A 15,006-nucleotide genomic window follows, 5' to 3' on the forward strand; every position below is an offset into this window, starting at 1 on the left:
TAGCAGACAACCGCGGTTGAATCACGGTGAAGATCCAGCAGAAATAAAATTATGTTACTGTCTATGCCAATGGAGGACATCAGCTGCCACAGCTTGGACCTATTGACACAGTCGAATGCTGAGGACTGGTCCATGAAGGCTAGGTATATGGGGCTGGAACGAGCCACAATGTATTTGTTGAGAACCATGTACAGGTTTAAAACACTGTTCCACGGTGGAACTACCTGGGCGAAAGCCTTTTCGGATATCGGATAAAAAGTTGTTTTCATCAACCCAAGATACAAGTGTGTCAAGTACCATGTGGCCCATCACCTTCACCACAGAGTCCAGAAGAGAAATGAACCTATAACAATAGGTACTGTACCGATATCCCTTTTTAAAATACCGGGACTATAATCGATAAAGCCCAAGAATCTGGGCGGCAACCTGGACTGCAGCATTGATAACAGCTGTGAGGACAGGCACCCAGGTTTCTACGTGGGCGATGTAGAGATATGGCGGGATCCCATCTGGCACGGGGGCCTTGTTTTTAAACAGACCCAGAATACCAGCTCTTACCTCTTGGGTGGTAAAAATAAGTTCCGACTTGCCTTCCACCCTTTTCTGCCCCTCAGTTGGCGGGGTATCCGACTGGAAGATACCCTCGAAATGATGTACTCAATTGTCCTCAGTGATATGGGCTTCCAGTAATTTAGCATTATTTCCAGATAGAAATGGGCTGTTAATAATGCACCAGAACTTTGAGCTATTACTCAGTGTACTCCAGGCCTCCATCTTCAGGGCCGACTCGCGAGTTGCTAGAGCAGCCTTATATGCTCTTCGTGACCTTTGAGCGCCATCCTATCTCGGGCCTTAACACCCAAGGCCTGTCTCAGGTTCCTGGAAGCCTGGGAGCATGCCGAACCATCGCTGACCTGGTGCTTACAGCCCCCACCCTTATGACAGTAGACATGGATACAAATGCACCCCGACAAGATGACAACCTATTAGGCAGATTCACAAAAGTCTTAACAAAATATAGAGTTTGTTCTTTGAAACCATGGTCGATCATTGTATTGATGTGTCCTGTGTGTTTTTTTGTATTTTTTACCTGAGTTTTGGTGCTTTTTCGCTAGCATGTCATCATATATTTGACTACACGCTTCACAGTGACCCAAGTACTCTGAACTCACACCGCAAGTATCAATTTGTTGCTAGCAGACTCTTTTACAAATACATTTGTCCTGCTTTTATAAGTATAGTTTGTTTCACAGTTGTTTCATTTTTGACATGCCTGATCCCCCAGTTTCAGAATCCCAATCACAACAGGAGCTACTATAGTACCAGACTAACAGTGGTGCTTTTCTGCTCCTATCACTGGTTATTTCAGCAGGGTTACAGATATTAAATAAGATAGATAGATATTGGACTGCAGCCAGACTGCACAGCTCTCCAGCCCCATTTCTAAAGTGCACCTGGGAGGCCTGCTTAATATTCAAGTCCATATCCCTGTGCATGTTGAATAACGCAGTCTTGCTTTTCTAATTTGTGCCCTAGTTTGGTTATGTTTCATCGTGCACTAGAGGAGCAGAATGAAAATCTGGACAGTACCATAACCTGGTACTAAGGACTACATTTGCACTTAGTACTTGGAAACTTGCTGACTCTGTTGAGGATCTGAAACTCCCGGCATCCCACAAAGCAAGCCAAGAACATCAAAGCGACCAGCCGCTTTGAGTCCATTTGCCACCATCCACTTCACGCGCTCCGCAGGTCATAAACAGGACCATCTGCTCGTGAATCGGGATGCTGGCATGGTTACCCAGCCCCCCTCCCAGCACTGCCTTTCCTCTGCCGGCTACTTTTCACCCTTTTCTTTTAGTGCTGACCTGCTGCCATATGCCAATCCGGGTTAAAGGTTTGTGATTAGGCGCTGTGAAATGATATTTAATCAGCTTTATTTACTTAAGTAACACACGTTTTTCTCTGCCCCTTCCCCTCTCTGTGCCTGCTCGCTCTCTCGCCTCTATTTCTCTCCCTCTCTCCTACTTCCTCGTGCCCTGTTTCCCCACCTTCTTTCTCGATTGGCCCCTCCTCCCTTCTGTTCCTTTCATTTTTTTTCTACCTCCCTTTGTCCCTCTCATCCTCTCTCAACCTCATATTTCTCTAAACGTCTCCCCTCGTCCCTGTTTCTCTATCTTGTCACTCTACTCTCTTTCTATCCTTTCCCTCACTTTATTCGTGCATTTGTTTCTCCTCTGTCCACACTGCCTTCCCTTATCTGTTTTCTCTGCTCCTATTTCATTTCTCGCTTCTCCTGCCCCTGCTCTCCCTCCCTCTACCTGCCCCTTTCTGTTGCAGAAGAGGACACATCGTCCTTCCAGGTGAGATGCTGACCGATACCCAGAGTGTGTCTGCAGTGCCTGACCCCTGACCCGCTGTTCCTGGATGGAAGCTTCCAGTCCCGCGCCTGTATATGTTCCACGGTTCTGCTCTGATTTTACATGTGATAAGAGTTTCCCAGTTCACAAGCGAAGGAGGGTGGTGCTACTGCTGGCACACACTACTGTCCCGTCTCGTAGCTGGCTCTCAGGGGCAGGTGCACTTTCCACTTCCACAATAAAAGCTTCACTGTGACCTTACAATTATTGTCCCCCATTCACCAAACTGCTGGTGGTGGCAGATGTGATATTACGCACCCTTTGACCTTTTCTGAAATCAGTGGGATCCATCCTGCCACAGCATCACTCAACGCCACAGCATCACTCAACGCCACAGCATCACTCAATGCCACAGCATCACTCAGCGCCACAGAATCACTCAGCACCACTGAATGCCACAGCACCCCTCAATGCCACAGCACCACTCATCGCCACAGAACCACTCAACACCACAGCACCACTCAACACCACAGCACCACAGCATCACTCAATGCCACAGCATCACTCAGCGCCACAGAATCACTCAGCACCACTGAATGCCACAGCACCCCTCAATGCCACAGCACCACTCATCGCCACAGAACCACTCAACACCACAGCACCACTCAACACCACAGCACCACCCAATGCCACAGCATCACTCAATGCCACAGCATCACTCAGCGCCACAGAATCACTCAGCACCACTGAATGCCACAGCACCCCTCAATGCCACAGCACCACTCAATGCCACAGCACCACTCAATGCCACAGCACCACTCAACAGCACCACTCAACGCCACAGCACAACTCAGTGCACAGCATCCCTCAACGCCAAAGCATCACTGAATGCCACAGCATTACTCAATGCCACAGCATCACTTAATGCCACAGCATCACTCAACACCACAGCATCACTCAGCACCACTCAACGCCACAGCATCACTCAGCACCACTCAACGCCACAGCATCACTCAGCACCACTGAATGCCACAGCATCACTCAGCACCACTGAACGCCACAGCATCACTCAGCCCAACTGAACGCCACAGCATCACTCAGCACCACTGAAGGCCACAGCATCACTCAGCACCACTGAACGCCACAGCATCACTCTGTGCAACCATTCAATAACAACTGGTTCTAATATGTTCTCTCAATGCTTCAAGCTTTATTACATGTGTCACAAAAAGATGTTAATATTTCACTTCTGTTCTTGGATTTTCATCACAATAAAATACACTGAACATAATCTTCCCAAAAGTTATTTACACAAGTTTAAGGTATCGCCATTATAAATTACAATACCTGTTATTTAAGTATTAATTATTTAAAAAAATAAAAGCCATTGTTATTTGTAATATTAATACATCTAAGTCATGTAAATACAACAAATATTGCATTACAAATGCTATAAGTGTCACGTTTGCGAAAGTTTAAACTATTGGCATTGTAAATGACAAAGCTATTAATTTCACTATTTTCAAAACCAACACATAAATAAAAAAAATGTCATTTACAATACCACTAGCTCAAACTTTCCTAATGCGAGACCTATTGCATTGCAAATGCTTGTTTTAAATATAACTTGTAATAGAAAAATATTTTTAAACCGATGTGTTATATCTATTTTGTGGCGCAATACATAATGGCCTTGTTTAAGCAAAGGGATTATTTGGGTGAGCAGTATTTGATGCTGTCTTTGGAAATCAATGTGCAGTTGTTGTTTATTGCCACCATTGTAAAACTGATGTTTTTGGGGAACACTGGGCTATGGATATATTGTGCGATCAGTGTACATTGAGGCTGTTCTGTATGCATAGAGTGCATTGATTGTGGCCACAACAGCTGGAAAGGCTTGGGATGAATGACTCAGTCCATCTAAGTTGTTCAAACGTAAGAGCGGGCGTGCTGGTGTTTAGTGGTAAGGCGGGTACTGTGTGTGATTGTTTGCAGGCTTCTGATTACAGTCTTCAGCGGTTTGTAGAAAATGAATCTCTGGCTGTTTTGTGTCCATTGAAAATGTCCTTTGTATAATGTGCTACAGGTGGTTTGATTGAAGTTTTTTTGAAGTTTCCAGTTACTATGCTATGCAGATGTATGCCACACTAGGCCTGGTGAAGCCCCCTCCTCCGGAGGGCTTCCAATGGCTCTGCAGGGCAAGGTGTGCCACAGCTTCTAGCTGGGTTACACCACTAAAAGGGCTAAAAGAAAATCCAAAGTAAAGCCCTCTGCATTGAAAAGCTGCACTGATAAATGGACCTTACGCTGGGCAGGGCAGGTAGTCACTAAGGCCCACATGCATCATTGTGTCTTTTTGCATTTCTTAATTTGCGAAAAATAAGGAATCGCAAATTAAGAAATGCAAAATGATATGCATCAATATTTTCGGTATTCTTGTGGGATTCGGTAAAAATCGCATTTTTTACCGAATCCCAAAGAAATACCGATTTCTTAACTACATTTTCGCAATTTCCATTGATTCCTATGGGCCAAAAGGCCCATAGGAGTCAATGGAAATTGCGAGTGGCACTTAGAAAATTTCATGGGTGCAGGGGGAGGTCCAAAGGACCCCCCCATGCACCCCTGAAATGTACTTTTCAGCATAAGTTACATACACACATGTCCTAAGGACATGTGTGTGTGTAACTTTACAGTTTAAAAAATGCATTTTTGTGCATATTTAATCAATTTAGCAATTTACCACGAAGTTGAACTTCGTGGTAATTTGCACTTCCAATTTTTCAAAAAAATATATTTTTCTATAATGATGCATAGCATTTAAGAAATCGCACAATTGCGATTTCTTAAATGCTAATGCAATTTTAGAAATCGTAAAAAAGATGCGACTTCTAAAATGGCATGATGCATCCCAACAAGCACTTTTGCATTCGCAAACGGCCGATTTTAAGGAATCGCACCGTCTGCGACTGCAAAAATGCTTGATGCATGTGGGCCAAAATCCCAAATTAAAGGTCCCTCAGGAAGGCTACTGTAATCTTAGCTGTGCTAGACTAACAACTCCAAGGTTCTTAACTAATGCGAAGGCGGTTGGTGGCAGTCCAATCCTTGAGGCAATACGATAACAAGCATTGAAAATGCAATAGGTTTCGCCTTTTATTAAGTTAAAGCCATTTGCTTTGCTAATGGTATTGTATAGCATAGCAAGTAGCTTTAAGTTAATTAAAGGTGAGACCTATTGCATTTTTAATGCTTGTTTGGTAGGCTGTAGGTTCCTAGATCCGTCCCCAAAGCTGTTCCGCGGTGCCAGGCAGCAGCAGAGGCCTCGATGGGCAGAGCACACAGCTCCTGGGCTTGGCTCCCTCACGCCTCCCCCTTATCAGTTGACTCAAGTATTTAAGACCTGGTAATGAAGGGCCTCTCTCTCCCCAAGAAAGAAAGCCGGTTTAAAAAGCCAAACTGCGCAGCAATGACATAGGGCTCGCTGAGAGGAGTGATGGGGCTGCCTCTTAATTGTGGCCTTTGGGAACCCACTTCCTCATACCCTTCAGAGCAGATAATCAGGTAGAGTCAGCCCTGCGAGAGTCAGATATGAGGAGGGCGGTTCACTACTCGACAGCGTCACCGAGGCGCCGGAGAGCAGGTTCTCTAGGCACTAGTAGGCCCTGCTGCACACCCCGTGTTTTGGTGAGTAAAGCAGCAAGCCGTGTCAGCGGCCAGCAGTTTTAGTGTTTGTGTAGTGTGCACACTGTTCTCGAGATTCGCTTATTATGCTAACAAGCAGAAGCTTCATCATTTCATTCTGCTCTCCCGCGCAGAACAGCAGCTGGTCAGGCAACAGTAGCACAAGCTTCACACACACACACACACACACACACACACACATGACTGGCAGGCACCCTCTGGCAGAAGCAGTGCTGCACATACATGTGCTTTCACAAACAGACAGAAACACACACACACACATCAATATCAGAAAAAGCTTCACTCGCTCTCTCGCTCACTTACATTTGACATGTACAGTCAGGCAACAACAGCACACGCTTTACACACACATAGCAGGTACAGTACAGCAGCTCATGCTTCATACACACTACATGTACACACAATCACATTGACATATACACATTATAAAAGGTACAGCTGTGCACGCAAGTCGGTCAGTTTAAGGAGGCAGTTGCCAGAACTTTTTTAATTTTGTGACCCCATGTCTAATTGCATGTCAAATAATTTTGTATTAAAGTGCACTCTTTTTAAACATTTTCACAGAGGGGACAACCCCCAAATCCCCTTTTGTTGATCAGGCTTGCTTGCTTTGCTTGGTTCCGATGTAACACTCAGCCCCAACTTCTACGCCTTACTACTTTCAAAAGTCACAAACCGCCACTACAATGCACCCCATTATGTTTAGGAATATGTGGTTCGTACGGCCATCAGTGGCATAACTAATTTAAAACCTGATACTTTAGAAATCTCTTCCAATGATACGCATCCAAACACAGCCCATGGATAGAAATCCAAGGGCCTTAAAAAAAGAATGACATTAATAGGAACGTATATTGGTGCAATTGTAAAGCTAGAAAATGTTCGATAGATGCTGTTAAGATAACGTATGGTACAAATAGACAACCAGAATGCGAGCTGTGCGCTTGGCTGACATTACAATGGCCAGGCCGGAAGCTGAGTCTGATCCGTTGGATCACGCACATGCACGTTCTTTCCTGGCGTGTAGGGACCAGAAAGAGCAAAGTCCTATGAACACTCTAGAAAGCTTGAGACAAACCTCAAGGTGACTGTCTAGATGACTCCCCCCTGCACCCCACTCAAGAAGTGCTGAGGATACAGCTCTGTCCCCTTCAGCTTTGACACATGACCTGTGCCTCATTGTCACTGATCTGGTGTTTAAAACTCCATGGTACTTTCCACTGTTTACTTTCCTATGTACCGCGCTGTGGATTTAAAAAACTGAAAATACATGAGTTAAATAAATAAATAAGCTGCCCAGTTTAATTGCAAAACTGACCGATATGCTCATATATTAATTGAAATACAGATATATTAATTGAAATACATATTATTCATTGAAATACAGATATATTCATTGAAATACGGATATATTCATTGAAATACACATCATTCATTGAAATACAGATATATTAATTGAAATACAGATATATTAATTGAAATACATATTATTCATTGAAATACAGATATATTCATTGAAATACAGATATATTCATTGAAATACGGACTATCACTTCTAGGTGTCACCTTTCTGTAAATACTCTTCAGTCCTTTACATCAGTGTTTGGAAGATGCTCATCTGAAGTGAAGCTATAAATACTTTTGCAACAGCAGCAAAGTGTGAGGCCCTGTACTTGAACTGTCTGGTGCTTAAAAACATTCACGTCTGTGACATCTGAAATCCCAGGTCTTTATAGGTATAAATGCTTGTTTGTGTGAAATGAATTCTCTGCTGGAGCCTGGAGGCGGCCGTTCCGTCAGCGGCCACCAGAGGGCGCTCCTCGCCTGCTGATGAACCACACTGAGCTGCACATTGTATGATAGAGAGAAGGGTTTCCTCTTCCGGGTCAGCGGCGGCAGCGACAGCACCAGCAGCAGATGCTGACATCACTTCCGGCCTCTCCTGGTGTGTCCAGCCTGCTGCAGAGGAGGAAGGAGCTCTGTCTGGTAGACAGATACTGCCATCTACAGACCCTCACAGACCCCAGATCGCCCCCCCTCAGACCCCAGATCTGCCCCTCCCCCCCAGTCCCCAGATCTGCACCTCCCCCCCAAACCGCAGATCTGCCCCGTCGCACCCCCTCAGACCCTAGATCTTCCTGCCTCCCCCCCCCCCGGCACACCAAGAGGGGGAGAGAGCCTGGACATGTCTGCACAGGTCTCTGCTCAGGTATGAGATTGTCAGCACCTTCTGCTGTGTTTGTAGAAATAGACTGGATAATCCTGGAGGGAATCTCTGCAGGAGCCGGGCTGAGCTGGGCTCTTCAATCCGGGGCCCCTGGGGCTGGGCTCTTCTATCCGGGGGTCCTGGGGCTGTGCTGTGCTCTTCTATCCGGGGCCCTGGGGCTGAGCTGGGCTCTTCTATCCGGCGGCCCCTGGGGCTGAGCTGGGCTCTTCTATCCGGGGGCCCTTGGGGCTGAGCTGGACTCTTCTATCCGGGGGCCCTGGGGCTGAGCTGGGCTCTTCTATCCGGGGGCCCCTGGGGCTGTGCTGGGCTCTTCTGTCTGGGAGCCCCTGGGCCTGAGCTGGGCTCTTCTATCTGGGAGCCTTAGGGGCTGAGCTGGGCCCTTCTATCCTGGGCACCTGGGCCCTGAGCTGGGCTCTTCTATTCTGGGAAGCCTGGGCCGGAGCTGAGCTCTTCTATACGGGGCCCCTGGGGCTGAGCTGGGCTCTTCTATCCGGGGCCCCTGGGGCTGAGCTGGGCTCTTCTATCCTAGGCACCTGGGCCTGAGCTGAGCTCTTCTATACGGGGCACCTGGGGCTGAGCTGAGCTCTTCCATCCGGGAGCCCCTGAGGCTGAGCTGGGCTCTTCTATCCTGGGCCCCTGGGCTGAGCTGAGCTCTTCTATCTGGTGGCCCCTGGGGCTGAGCTGGGATCTTCTATCCGGAGTCCCCTGGGACTGAGCAGGAATCTTCTATCCGGGGCCCCTGAGACTGAGCTGGGCTCTTCTATCCGGGGCCCCTGGGGCTGAGCTGGGCTCTTCTATCCAGGGGCCCCTGGGGCTGAGCTGGGCTCTTCTATCCTGGGCCCCTGGGGCTGAGCTGAGCTCTTCTATCCGGGGGCCCCTGGGCAGAGCTGGGCTCTTCTATCCGGGGGCCCCTTGGCTGAGCTCTTTTAAAACCACATCTCGCCTGTGCTTTACTGCACTTTTATAAGTGTGCCTTAGTACTCTAATGAGGTTAGGATCTCTAGGGGAAGTTGATAGGGCAGCTCTGAGTTCTCTGTTCACCCTGGAGCAAATGTTATCAAACCACCTAGGGTCGGGTATAGGTGTAGCTGCGGGTCTGGAGATTAGTTCTTTAATATCTGCGCATAGTAAGATAAAAGCAGAGACTGCCTCTGGGTTAGGGTTCGCCAGTGTGAGACAAGTCTCACAGAGCGATGGATAGTTTTATACCATCTTTTGGAACACCTTCGTGCAGTCCATGCCCTTCCATTTAACTCTTAGGTTATCAGTGGATATATCCAAATTGCCAGCCCCTGGCTCCTTTCTAGTTTTGGGTCTCGGGGCTGCCCAGAAAGAGACTAGGATGGGATTGCGATCCACAAAAGTCGATGCCCTAACCTCTGCCAAAACCAGATGATCTTCTAATGGTGCAGATATAAAAACATAGTATATAGTTGAGGCTCGACCAAAACCTCTATAAGTCGGTGTTGAATTTTCCCCATTATTTACAGAAACAATATCCATAACATTTAAAAGGCTGCTATTTGATAGGTGGTTTATTGTAATTCGTGTCCTCTCTTACATGCAACTGAGATATGCTGGGTGTGACTCGCAGTATTTGCCCCTGCTATCTTTGCATTAAAGTCACCTCCCAAACATATCCCTACCGGTTTATGCTTTCCCAGTAGATTATCCATGTCCGAAATAAAGTTAGAAAGATTAACAAAATTAACGTTAGGTGTGGTTAAGAAGTCATTATTATAAAAATTAATAAAACAAATAGAAACCCCCGTCTATAAATCAGTACTTGAAAGTTAGCGTTTCTAATGGGAATTAATTTCGGTCTGCCACCTGATGCGATACTGACCCATATTGATAAACCGCCAGAGGGTCTACCGTGTTTGGGGTGAGGGGGTATAATATTACAGCACTCATATCCTTCTAGGTATAATTCTTTAGTTGCCCATGTCTCCTGGAACATAAGACCATCAAATGTATTTCCCATATTAACCCATTCTTCAAAGTCTAGTTTAGGAGCCAGACCTGCCACATTCCAGCTCAGCACCAGTAGTAATGAGTCAGAATGATCATTTGGAGAAAGTTTCCACCTCAGTGTCAATATTAATTTTAGGAGTCTCAAAGGGTGCCGCGAATACAGAAACAGTCGGTTGAGATTTAGAAAAAGGTCAATCAAGAGTGTCTAGGTCAGAGATGGGAGAGAACCTATTTACCGATTGGAAAAATGGGCTAATGAATGAGCACTGTGTCATGGTGGTCTATAAAAGAAGCCGAGGGGTAGTGTACATATGTTTGTGGGTGGGGGCAATTAGTCTCTCTAACAACTAGTATACTTCTAACAATATCTGGTCGGCAAAAGTTGATGACAATACAATTACCCCTAATAGTTTTTTCTGCTGGTCCCACCCAGTCTACCCTTCGTACCATTAGAATATCATGTATATCCCACCTCCTGTACCCTTTGTATTTAGCCATCCAATCCACACTTTTGTTCCGAAGTTGTTCCCAGGACTCTATTTTGTTTTTCTCTAATGGAGGTACCCCTGCAAGAACCAAAGCATACGGGCAAGATGCTGGAGGTAGATTTAAAAATATTTAAAACATCCTTGTTTGGCTCAACATGTTTGCCGATATTAATATCGACAGTATTCGAGCGGACTGTCGGGCCGTCGTGAGCACAAATGACACTCATGTTTTGAATATTAGCAGGTCCAATGCGTGTTTTTGAAGCTGCAGAATCATTAGTTTTACTGTTAATATTACAGGGGGGAAGATAACGACTCTGCAGTTTGAGGTACATATTGCCCACTCTGGGCTAAATTTCCCTGGAGACAGGCCTTTTCAGGCTGCTGATTAGGTTCCCTACAGGGAGATTTTGCCTTAGTGGTTAAGGATTCTAGGCGATCTAGACGCTTCCATAGTTTTGCAAAGCTTTTATCCACAATCCCTTTAACACGTTTTTACAGTGTGTCTATAATAATATCGATGGCAGTGTCCCCAAGTGTAAAATTAGAAAAAGCAGTCTGTGTGGACTCCGTCTGTGTGTATACAGAGTTACTTAAAACATCCAATGAAACTAAATTAATTGAGTCACTACTAGGGATTGGGTCTACTATGGCCTTGAGCCCCTTAATAAATGTATTCAATGTTGTGCATTTTGAGTTCAAGCGTGGATGTTGTTTCCGTTTGGAGCAAACTGGTTTCACCGCCTTCCTCTTCCTTTTCGTTCCGCATACCTCAGGGTTAGGGGATATGTCCGAAATAACCAAAACTGTAATGTCAATTGGGCAGCTCCTAGATAAAGAGTCCACTATTGTGCCTATATGGTCAGAGCCTTCCACGTTCAGTAATTTATCTCCAATTAATGGGTGTGGACAGTGGTCAGCCTCATTGTATACCATTATTTGAGGGTCACTTATATCAGTGTTCTCAACTTGTACTGCAGGTTGGGGTTTCGTGAGACCCAGGGACAAACATCTCTCTGTCAGTTCGATCTCGGTACTGACTATGTCCATCGCCCTTTCCAACATAGTATCTATAGACGTAGCATTACGAGCTGTGGCGGTTGGATTTCGTTTGCCCATGGTGTGTTTTACCCCAGACATTCAATAGGTACTTTAAAAAATACACTCCACTCACCGTTGCAGGGTCCAGCTGTCCTTGGAATGGCAATATCATGGGGGTGGCCCAGCCCGGTCTCAAACGGGCCCCCCCTTGGCCCGGGCTTTGCCTGGGCGAGCCCGAGCACGTCCCGCGCCACGGGGTCTCCCTGGCAGATTTATGTGGTGGTGACGCGGGTCCTCTCGCGCCTCTTCCCGCAAGACCGCACTGCCTTCTGGGGGATGTAGTTCCCCGGTAGTCCGCGGTCTGCGAGGAAAGCGCGTGGATGGCTTGATGTAAGGATTGAGCCCGCAAATCTCAGGAGGCTCTAGGCAGCAGCAACAACGGGCAAAGGAAGTACTTCAGAAGATCAGGTAATCGGCAAACAGCGTCCCGCGCCGCGGGGTCTCCCTGGCAGATTTATCTGGTGGTGACTCGGGTCCTCTCGCGCCTCTTCCCGTGAGACCGCACTGCCTTCTGGGGTATGTAGTTCCCCGGCAGTCCGCGGTCCGCGAGGAAAGCGCATGGATGGCTTGATGTAAGGATTAGGAATTCTTGTTTCAACAATATCTTTTTTAGGTCGAGCCTAGCACTATGGGAGGCTTCTTGTCAGCACTCTAAACTTCTCCGTATGGGTCTGACTCCTCCCACACATTGGATTGGTCTTTGCGTGTTTCTTCCAATAATGGAAGCGCACAAACGGACAAAGGGGGGTGCATGTCCCACCTCTTCTCAAAGCTTCACTCACACCTCGTTTTGCTCTCGGGAGCGAGCAGCGGCATGCAGGGTGGCAGCTGCATTCCTCATTTTGAATCAGGTTACTAATTAAACACCGTGCAGTCACTTTCACTTTAGCGGCGCGCTTGTTTAATTTCCTGTTACTTTGCTCCCACCCCCCACCCTTTGTCCGTGTTCACCAGGCTATCGTCCGCCGCTGTCCGGATACCCTTTGCTCCCGCCCCCTCCTTTGTCCATGTTGAACATGCTCCAGCCCTCCTCCCGTTGTCTGCATTTCTTTTTTGTTTCCGCCTGCCTCTTCACTTGCGGCGGCCCGTGAGGTGCTCCCCCGCCCTTGCCCGCCCGCGGCACACCACTGTTTATTAAGAGGCTGAACAGAGTCAGCAAAAACCATTGGCAAAGCCAAAAGGCGTGACCTATTGGCTTTGCCAATGCTTGTCTGCCAAGCCGGTACACGAGGGGCGTCAGTGTTGGGGTAACGGATCCGGTGAGGAGAGGGAGGGGGAGGAGAAGGACTGGGAAAAGGGATGTCCGAAATCGCTGCCTCTTCTGCAGGACCCATCTCTCTCTTTCTACCCTTGAGGGAGATTTGTCACCTTTGCTGTAAAAGCCTTCCCATGGTGTGCCTGGCATGGCGACCTCTCCCTGGCATGGGCACTGGCTGCCAGTTTAGCAATGGCAACATTTATTTAAAAAACAAAAAAGAAGCGAGCTGGCAATTAACAATTAACAGTGCCACAGTGCTTGCTGTCTCATTGTGCCTAACGCATCTGGTGCAGTGTGCGGGGGGCTCTGCTTGGGCAGCACGAGGAGCTGGGCACAGACTCTGGCTGGCAGATCAGGTGCCCGCATGCTCCCTCTTCATTGCCTGCTTGCACAAGTGTGTATGCTTGTGCGTGTGCCTAGATCTGCTTGGTTCTGTTGGTGGTTGATTTGTGTTGCAGCAGCATGACCCCACGGTAGCTTCAAAGATTAGTGCTAGTCTAAGCAAACCCACCCCTGCGCCCAAACCCTATTCTCCTGCATGGCTAAACACTTATTAGGTCCCGTCGGCGAGACCTATTGGCTATGCCATTGCTTGTTTATTTTTTTTAAGTGAATCATACATGAGAGAGGGAGGTTTTTTTTTGGTAGACTATTTTTGGTGTTAATGAGTGTCCAGTGATAGATGAAGTGGTTATGGTGGAAAGAGAGGATTATTGACCATCTGGAGAGAAACACAATAGATTATTCAGTTTACTTATGACTATTTGCCTTTTTATGAATTTTTTTAAGTCAATTTGTTGTGGGATAACTAACTGATCTAAAACAAGCTTGGTAGTGTTGTAAGATATTTGTATCCCTATACTGGCACTATTTCATATTTAATGTCTTTTAATTAAATTATTGTAAATGTTTTATGCAATTTTATGCGAAACAAAGTATTGAATTGATAGAGAGAGGGAGGTGGTCAACAAAGCAACAAACAAAGAGACAGTCCCAAGTATCAATGCCTGACAGAGTCTGCAAACGTAATATTTTAAGAGGCAGTTGTGCTCTTAAACCAGAAAATCTACACCTAATTTGGGCCACAATTTCAATCTTGTTCGAAGATGTAAAACCATATTAAATATAAGGAATTTCCCACGTATATAGGAAAATGCGCAAGCTTTACTTAAAATGTTTGCTTTGACACATGAACTATGCCACACACTTTATTTGATCTAGTGTATATAACTGTGTGGTATTTTTCTCTGTTTGCTTTGCTATGAACCGCGCTATGCATTTGAAAAAACCCAATAAAGTTCTTAAAAATTGCACCACTGACCAATATTCTCTTTTATTCCATGAAATACAATCTGTCACTTCCAGTTGTCATCTTTCTGTAAATACTTTTAGTTCTCGATATCAGGTTTAGGAAGATGGTCACGTGAAGTGAAGTTATAACTACTTTTCTACAGCAGCAACCAAGTGTGAGGCCTGCACTTGAATGCGTGTATCCTAAAAACATCCACGGAGCTGCCAAGGTTTCAGATTGCTTATGTGCGACATTTTCATAATTTCAGTGTAATTATGAGTGACATTTCAATGACTATGAGTGACACTTTTTCGCAAGGAAAATCAAGCAATGAAACATATAGGGATCATAAATATCAGAAATTACACCCATTCGAGCAACGAGAAACTTTAAGAAGTCACTGAAGACACAACATTCATCTCTTATTTTTTCATGCATGTTTCATTCACTCTTTGTGGATGGAACAAGTTAACCTACATGCATAACATTTTTGTCCATTTCAAATGAGTGAGATATAAATTAGGAAAACTATGCCTATGTCTCATTTTGGTGTAAACTAATTGGAATTACGGCCTACTACTGTTAAAACATCTGCCTGCAGA

The 15,006-nt window shown here is 46.1% G+C and overlaps 1 protein-coding gene across 2 annotated transcripts in view; it reads left to right on the forward strand.

Annotated features, from left to right (window-relative positions):
• The window catches only part of LOC144806055 (uncharacterized), a 609,474-nt gene extending 606,594 nt beyond the window's left edge, over nt 1-2,880 (forward strand). For both annotated transcript variants that reach the window (XR_013605674.1, XR_013605675.1), the window contains one exon: nt 2,341-2,880. The gene's annotated coding sequence lies outside the window, so the exon portion shown is untranslated. The remainder of the gene's footprint in view (nt 1-2,340) is intronic.
• Nucleotides 2,881-15,006: the final 12,126 nt, after the last annotated feature.

This window comes from Lissotriton helveticus, assembly GCF_964261635.1.
Source record: "Lissotriton helveticus chromosome 1_1 unlocalized genomic scaffold, aLisHel1.1 SUPER_1_unloc_41, whole genome shotgun sequence".
Classification (NCBI taxonomy): domain Eukaryota; kingdom Metazoa; phylum Chordata; class Amphibia; order Caudata; family Salamandridae; genus Lissotriton; species Lissotriton helveticus.